The sequence below is a fragment of the Somniosus microcephalus genome, chromosome 10 (assembly GCF_052327205.1).
Source record: "Somniosus microcephalus isolate GS21.2 chromosome 10, FLI_Smic_1.0, whole genome shotgun sequence".
In the NCBI taxonomy this organism is placed as follows: Eukaryota; Metazoa; Chordata; class Chondrichthyes; order Squaliformes; family Somniosidae; genus Somniosus; species Somniosus microcephalus.
The window spans coordinates 180,607,662-180,616,801 of NC_140996.1; positions in this window are offsets into that span (position 1 = coordinate 180,607,662).

Genomic DNA, 9,140 nt, shown 5'->3' on the forward strand with positions numbered 1-9,140 from the left:
CTGGTTTGCAGTTGTAATGATCCGTAGTAGCTGGACTGGAGGAAGGTTAAATTGTGGCTCCTCCCACCCCAGGGTGGGAGAGGGAAGGTGGGTATGTAAAACAAAACCTGTAATAATCTAGTGGGAGAAGAGAGAAAGGCCAAGTGTGGTGTGCTCTTGTGTTCTGACGTGCACCACAAAGACAGTTTATTATTAAACACTGTTCCATGTACAATTGTGTCTGGAAAACATTTTTTGGGAGAAGTTGTAGGTTTGGTTAGCTGGTGTTGTACATGGTTCATCACATTTGGCACCCAAACAAAGAATATCTTTTGTCAGTGAAAACATTGAGGGCCCATCACTTTTCTCCCAGTAAATGGGATTTAGCCAAGTGACCCATCAACTCATGAAGACAAAGGAGGTAGCAAATTGCCTTCTTATTAGAACTAAGGAATCAAGGAAGGAAGAAAATATATATAGTTGATCGCCTGGTATTGCACATGGTAAGTTGGAAAACATGGGACTGTTTGTTAGGCCGCTTCACCAGAGACCAATGGGAAGGGCGTTTACGGCACACACCCCTCCTAAATTGTGTTGGGATTCTACAACAGGTTGGAGTGCTGGCCAACCGTTTCAAGGCTCACTCGGAAATCCAGTCAGGTTGGCCTTGGGTGGCCAATGGGTGGGAATCATTTTTTTAAAATGTGTTTGCTTTTCCTGCGTAAATGAAGAGGTGGGCATATGAGAATCGCTCCCATGGTCTCTCTATCACCCGCCTCTCCTTGAGTTTATGTTCTTCTCTCTTTCCTTCTCAGGTTATGTCTCTCTCTTTCTCTTATTTTCTGCTTATATTCAATTGTTTTTGGCAGCCTGGCTCATGAAACCGAATGGCCACAGGACCCCATAGAATTGGCTTCTTCAGTGAAGAGCGTGTGGAGGTTTTACTGGAGGAGGAAGGTAACATTATAGGTGCACAGGGAAATTCTTCAAACAGAGCCAGTGTGCAATAAGCAAGCCAGGAGGTTTAGGTCTATTGGTGCATCAGATTTAGGTCAAGAAGCAGTATTTGTTCAGCACTTATAACATGGGTAGAGAACTGGTAGTGGAATTTGCAAGCTGGACTCTGACAAAGATGACCTGGAAACACTCTGCAACTGAAAATGAGTGCCTGGTCATTGTGTTTCTGGGGAACCCTTGATGGAACTCAATTTCAGGTTGTTATGGATCACCATATCTTGCAGTGGCTTCTTGAACATTCAGATCTATCTGGCTTCTTAAGGCAATGGTTTTGGCATCTTATAGAATAATTCACAAAGCAAGGAAGTATAACTTTGTACTGAATGCATTATCTAGAAATTATGTGATGAACAAAAAGAAGTAACTAGAAGTTTACGTAAGAAAACAGTACTGACAGTAATTCATCACTAATCAAGACCTAAAATGTCCAATCTAATGTAAGGAGTACTTGAAGAAATTGTGTGATAAAGATATGGCAATTGGAATAATTAGAGGAGCACCATTTGTACAGTTCTGATGCTCGGGAATGACATTGTGTACTACAACACTGAGCAAAACACAACGGGCCAGAAATTCGGGTCACCACGGGTGAGTACGCGCTGTGTACTCACCCGTAAGGCCAATGGAAGTGCCGGTTTCGCGCATGTACTGCGCATGCACTGGAAACTGGAACGTCCGTTCCCTTAAAGGAAGGAGTTCGGAAGTCAAACGCGTGCGCCACAGAGGCAGCGCGTAGACCTGGAACTTCTGATTTTTTTACAGGTTTCTCTGTGCGGGTAAGTCCCTAGCAGCTGAGCATGAAAAAAGCAGGCGCAAAGCCTGCTTTTAAAAGGTAAGAGTTTAATTAAGTAAAATTAAAACATTTTTTCCACAGGTTTATCATTTTAAAATACTTTAAAGAAAGGTAAGTTTATTTTTAGCCCCGTTAAAAACTTTAATTAATTTTTTCAAAAATGTAAATTTTTGTTTAAAATAGTTAATTTATGTAATTTATGGTTCTTTTAAAAATTTGATTTAAAAAAAATTTATTTGAAGTTTTACTTAGGTTTTGGGGCCGATCTCTATTCATAGATTTGACAGGTCTTCCTGTCAAATCTATGAATGGAGATTCCCTGCTCTGATTGGCTCGCCATGGCCCACGTGATCCCAGGGGACGCTGCGAACTAAATTCGCCGCTGGAACACACGAGCACTGCACACCGGCAGCTAGAGGAGGCCCAAGATCGGAATCCCACGTGGGCCCACAGCACAACGGCAGGCGCGCTATGTAAGTGCAGGTCGGGGGCTTGCGCCCGCGGGAAGCCTCCGACCCGAATTTCTGTCCCATTAAGTATAAATCTGAAGGCTGCCCTGAATCTATGGGGGTAATTCTGACTTTGTTTGGTAAAACAGGTGATAACAAATTGGCAGCCCATTTTACAGCTCTCCCAATTGTTATTTCCATTGAAATCAACTGGAATGAATTGTTTCCATTGACTTCAATGAAAATAAAAATCAGGAGAGATGTAAAACAGGCTTCCGATTCACTATAACTTGTTTTACACTATCGCACAAAGTCAAACTTATCCCCTATATGTACTGCAAAAGTTAGAAATCACTTATCTGAGAGAATTTCAATCATTCCATAAGTGGGCACTTAGGTATCACAAAAATGATGCTATAACCCCACCAGTGATCTTACTGGTCCTGGTATGAAATAAAGATGTCATTAGTTATGTAAAGTTTAGTTATATGTACCAAGAGATTAAATGGCTGGGGTGGTTGGACTGGGGGAGGGGGGAGAGGGAGTCGGGGGTGGGGAGGATGAGGGGAAGAAAGTGTTTAGTCATGATGCTCCAGCCATCATGGTGTGGGGCAAACTTGATGGACCAGCTGGTTTTTCCTGTACATTAATTTTGTATGTTTGTAAGTAAGTTTCAAAACCATCACAGCGGGATCCAACAGGGAAAATGATCATTAAAAAACCCACTACTCCATGAATGTACCTGAGGTTGGTTACCGTTGGACCCTTTCTTCCATTCCAAGAAGGGTCATTATTATTTTTTACTGTTTGTTGACTTTTTCTTCAAATGGATAGAGATATTCCCTGCTAGGCATGCGACAGCTAAAGATAGCTGCTGAAAAGTTGGAACAGGAACATTTTCCACCCGTCAGGGCTCAGAATTACTTGGCAAACTCATAACTGCTGGGTTGCTAATCCAGTACCATAACCAATAAACTATTATACACTTGCACAATGAGTGAATGAAGCCTTTGCAGTTGATATAATCATTGATATTGACTATGGGTCTCCTTATCCTTATGCGAGTACAGTCAGTGGTTCATTGTTTGAATAGACTGCATGGAATTCAGAGAGGAGAGTTGCTATATTTAATGAACTGCTTGGGTTTTCATTAGATATTTGAATGAAAAGCGATACAGACCATGACTTCTCTAGATACAATTGGATAAGATGTTACCACATTATAATTTAAAGTAAGTATTGTATTATCATTATCATAGTAAAGGATCCCCTTGGAATGAGTGACCATAATATGGTTGAATTCCAAATTCAGTTTGAGGGTGAGAGAGTTGGATCTCAAACCAGCGTACTAAGCTTAAATAAAGGAGACTATGAAGGTATGAGAGTAGAATTGACTGAAATGGACTGGGAAAACAGATTAAAGTGTAAGACGGTACAAGAGCAGTGGTCTACATTCAAGGAGATATTTCACATCTTTCAAGATAAATATATTCCACTGAGGAAAAAGGGGAGTAAAAGAAAAGACAGCCATCCGTGGCTTAGTAAAGTAATAAAGGATAGTATTCGACTGAAAACAAGGGCATATAAAGTAGCCAAATCTAGTGGGAGGATAGAAGATTGGGAAGCATTTAAAAGCCAGCAAACAATAACTAAAAGATTAATTAAGAAAGGGAAGATAGATTATGAATGTAAACTAACAAAAAATATAAAAACAGATAGCAAGAGTTTCTACAGCTATATAAAAAGAAAAAGGGTGGCTAAAGTGAACGTTGGTCCCTTAGAGGATGGGACCGGGAAACTAGTGGTGGGGAACATGGAGATGGCAAAGACGCTGAACAAATATTTTGTATCAGTCTTTACAGTAGAGGACACTAAAAATATCCCAACGCTGGGCAAACAGGGGGCAATGGGGGGGGGGGAGGAGCTAAACACGATTAAAATCACTAAGGAGATGGTACTCAGTAAAATAATGGGACTTAAGGCGGATAAATCCCCCGGACCTGATGGCCTACATCCTAGGGTCTTGAGAGAAGTGGCGGTAGGGATTGTGGATGCATTGGTGATCATTTTCCAGAACTCCCTGGACTCAGGAAAGGTCATGGCAGATTGGAAAACTGCTAATGTAACACCCTTATTTAAGAAGGGAAGTAGACAAAAAGCTGGAAACAGTAGACCAGTTAGCCTAACATCTGTGGTTGGCAAAATGTTGGAGTCCATTATTAAGGAAACAGTAACAGAGCATTTGGATAAACATAATTTAATAGGACAGAGTCAGCATGGTTTTACGAAGGGGAAGTCATGTTTGACAAATTTGCTCGAATTCTTTGAGGATGTAACATACAGGGTGGATAAAGGGGAACCAGTGGATGTAGTGTTTTTGGATTTCCAAAAGGCATTTGACAAGGTTCCACACAAAAGATTACTGATCAAGATAAAAAATCACGGGATTGGGGGTAATATACTGGCATGGGTGGAAGATTGGCTATCTAACAGAAAACAAAGAGTTGGGATAAATGGTTCGTTCTCGGGCTGGCAATCAGTAACTAGTGGTGTTCCGCAGGGGTCAGTGCTGGGACCCCAACTCTTTACAATCTATATTAACAATTTGGAGGAAGGGACCGAGTGCAACATATCCAAGTTTGCCGACGATACAAAGATGGGAGGGAAAGCAGTGAGTGAGGAGGACATAAAAAACCTGCAAAAGGACATAGACAGGCTAAGTGAGTGGGCAGGGATTTGGCAGATGCAATATAATGTTGGAAAGTGTGTGGTTATGCACTTTGGCAGAAAAAATCAAAGAGCAAGTTATTATCTAAATGGAGAGAAACTGCAAAGTGCTACAGTACAAAGGGATCTGGGGGTCCTGGTGCATGAAACACAAAAAGTTAGTATGCAGGTGCAGCAGGTGATCAGGAAGGCCAATGGAATCTTGACTTTTATTGCAAGGGGGATGGAGTATAAAAACAGGGAAGTCTTGCTGCAGTTATACAGGGTATTGGTGAGGCCATACCTGGAATACTGCGTGCAGTTTTGGTTTCCATATTTAAGAAAAGATATACATGCTCTCGAGGCGATTCAGAGAAGGTTCACTCGGTTGATTCCAGAGATGAGGGGGTTGATGTATGAGGAAAGGTTGAGTAGGTTGGGACTCTACTCATTGGAGTTCAGAAGAATGAGAGGCGATCTTATCGAAACATATAAGATTGTGAGGGGGCTTGATCGGGTGGATGCGGGGAGGATGTTTCCACTGATGGATGAGACTAGAACTAGGGTCTATAATCTTAGAATAAGGGGTTGCCCTTTCAAAACTGAGATGAGGAGAAACTTCTTCACTCAGAGGGTAGTAAATCTATGGAATTTGCTACCCCAGAGAGCTGTGGAAGCTGCAACATTAAATAAATTTAAAATGGAGATAGACAGTTTCCTAGCAGATAAGGGAATTAGGGGTTACGGGGAGAGGGCAGGGAAGTGGACGTGAGTCTAGATTCGGATCAGCCATGATCCTATTGAATGGCGGAGCAGGCCCGAGGGGCCGTATGGCCTACTCCTGCTCCTACTTCTTATGTTCTTATGTTCTTAGTCCTTTAATTTATAGTTAAGCAAAAATATCACTGATATAATTTAATCTGCTGATACAATTTAAAAATACCTAAAACTGCAATGAGTAATGAAATAAAAATGAGAGAAGAATTTATGACAGGGCTTGGAGAAAATAAAAGCAGGAAAATTTATCACCATTTACTGTATGATAATAGAGCAACTGTAAAAAGTTACTTTTACTGGTGACATTTAACATACTTAAAAGTATTACATTCTGACAAATCAAAATTAACTTCTGCTCAATATAGAATACTAAATGTGTTTGAAATAATTTTGTTCTGATATTTTCTGTCAATGTTAATTTTTTTTAAGTTTGTACTGCAGTTCCATCTTTGAACTGTAGAGGGCCCAAGAACTGCAAGGTTGGCAGAGGTCAATGCCATTTGTCTTTCCACAGTGAGAATTGCTATGGGGATTATTACTCTGTGTGTGTTCCAAGAGATCGTGAACTCGTATTCCTTGTACTTTGTGATCTACTGTGCTGAACCTGACTAGTCCAAGCTTGTGCCTTATCTTTCATCCGATATCTGAGGTTGAACTTGAAATCATTCAGTTCAATACCACTCTCATTTCATTTCTATGATACTGATTATGACTGTCACTATAATTAGACTGATCACCTCAGAGTCATGCCAGATACCGAATGTCACTGAACGTCACCTACTCTCCCGTAATGAATTAACTTAAGTAAGCTTAATGTCATCGAATTTTCACCTATACCTTATTATGTACTAGCATGCTAGACAATTACATAGTCAGGTCAGATTGATGGTATGATGTGTAATCCTTACTGTCATCATCAATTTAGCAAACAAATGATAAAAAAAGAAAAACATATTTATTATTTTGTCTAGTGTTCAAAACCAATCAATTTGTATGGGTAAAGCCCTAATTTCTCCTTCCCTTGTGGTAAAACTGTCCTTACATTATTACATGAATTGCACCTTATTATTGGCAGGTCATTTCAGCCAATTATCTACTAGTTTTGGGCAACTAGCTGTATGTCTGTACCATTATTCATAAGTGAAGGAGACCTCGCAACTATTAATTAATGAAGACCAGAATATGTTGTGAGGAACAGATATGATGCAACCGCATTTGTTACCGCACTGCTCTGCTCAGAGAACGGCATTTTCATGTCATCTGAGAGATTTTATGTCACATTACTCAGGCAATAAATCATGCTACACGTGGTAAGTGTTGAAATAGGTGGGATAAGTTAAGCTCCCACACAACAAATCACCTGCACTAATTATACCTATCTATTACAGGAAATCAGGATGTCAACCCTTGTAAACTGGAGCTGCTGCACAGTTACTCTGCAGTATGTGTGGCAGGGAATCCTGATGTAAAAGAAGGCACTCAGTGTGCTCAGCCACTGGGTAGATTTAATGTAAACTAAGTCACTTTTTCAGTGCTGAGTTTTGAAGCGCGTGAGCTTACTGACGGATGCTGCATAGTCAGAGGTGCCGTCTTTTGGAGGAGATGTTAACCCGAGGCCCCGTCTGCCCTCTCAGGTGGACATAAAAATCCCACAACACTATTTGAAGAAAAGCAGAGAGTTCTTCCAGTGTCTTCGTCAACATTTATTCCTCAACCAACATCACTGAAACAGATTGTCTCAGCATTCATCTCCTTGCTGGGACCTTGGTGTGTGCATATTGGATACTGCTTTCCCTACATTATGGCAGTGACTACAGTTTAAAAGTAATTTCTTGGTTGTGAAGTGCTTTAGAACATCCTGAAGTTGTGAAAAGCACCATAATTACATAAATTATACAGCACAGAAACAGGCCATTCGGCCCAACAAAGGTCAGAAATGGGGATGTTCGCTGATGACTGCACAGTGTTCAACGCCATTCACAACTCCTCAGATAATGAAGCGGTCCATGCCCACATGCAACAAGACCTTGACGACGTTCAGGCTTGGGCTGATAAGTGGCAGGTAACATTTGCGCCACGGAATTGCCAGGCAATGACTATCTCCAACAAGCGGGAGTCTAACCACCGCCCCTTGACATTCAATGGGATTACCATCACCGAATCCCCCACCATCAACATCCTGGGGGGTCACCATTAACCAGAAACTTAACTGGACCAGCCACATAAATACTGTGGCAACAAGAGCAGGTCAGAGGCTTGGTATTCTGTGGCGAGTGTCTCACCTCCTGACTCCCCAAAGCCTTTCCACCATCTACAAGGCACAAGTAAGGAGTGTGATGGAATACTCTCCACTTGCCTGGATGAGTGCTGCTCCAACAACACTCAAGAAGCTCAACACCATCCAGGACAAAGCAGCCCACTTGATTGGCACCCCATCTACCACCTTAAACATTCACTCCCTCCACCACCGGAGTACCGTGGCTGCAGTGTGTACCATCTACAAGATGCACTGCAGCAACTCACCAAGGCTTCTTCAGCAGCACCTCCCAAACCCGCGACCTCTTTCACCTAGAAGGACAAGGGTAGCAGGTGCATGGGAACACCACCACCTCCAGGTTCCCCTCCATGTCTCACATCATCCTGACTTAGAAGTATATCGCCGATCCTTCATCGTCGCTGGGTCAAAATTCTGGAACGCCCTCCCTAACAGCACTGTGGGAGTACCTTCACCACACATGGACTGCAGCAATTCAAGAAGGCGGCTCACCACCACCTTCTCAAGGGCAATTAGGGATGGGCAATAAATGCTGGCCTTGCCAGCAATGCCCACATCCCATAAATGAATTTAATAATAAACTAGTCTATGTTGGTGTTTGTACTCCACACAAGTCAATGCAAGTTCCTTCTTTTATTTATCATACCATGAAGTCTTCCCCTGTTCCTCATTTTATTCTATTTTTGAGCTAAACATTTGGGGGCTTAACACCACCCATTACCGGCAAAAAATGACGAAAGAGTGGCGGCCGCCATTTTGGTCCTCTCCATAGTGTTGCCGGTAAGTATTAGCACCCTGCAAAACACAATGGCGGATTGGTGACGTGCACGCTGACTTAACATCACCAGGACCAACTCCAATCCTAGCGCTGAATTCAGCGCTGTGTCATAACCACGCCAGGGAAACTCAGCATGTAAAGAGACTGACAGAGGCGCTGTCAGCACCTCTTAAAGGGGCATACACATTTTTCAGGTAAGTTTGCATGTAAGCTTTTGGACTGGGTTTTTTTGATTTTATTGAAGTAGTGGCTTGCTGCAATAGACGTTTTTTAACTGGGTAGGGAGTGCTGCTGGATGCTTTCAAGGCCTCAGATGTCAACAGAAGGCCTCTGAGAAAATAGAAAATGCTGCAAATACTCAGCAGG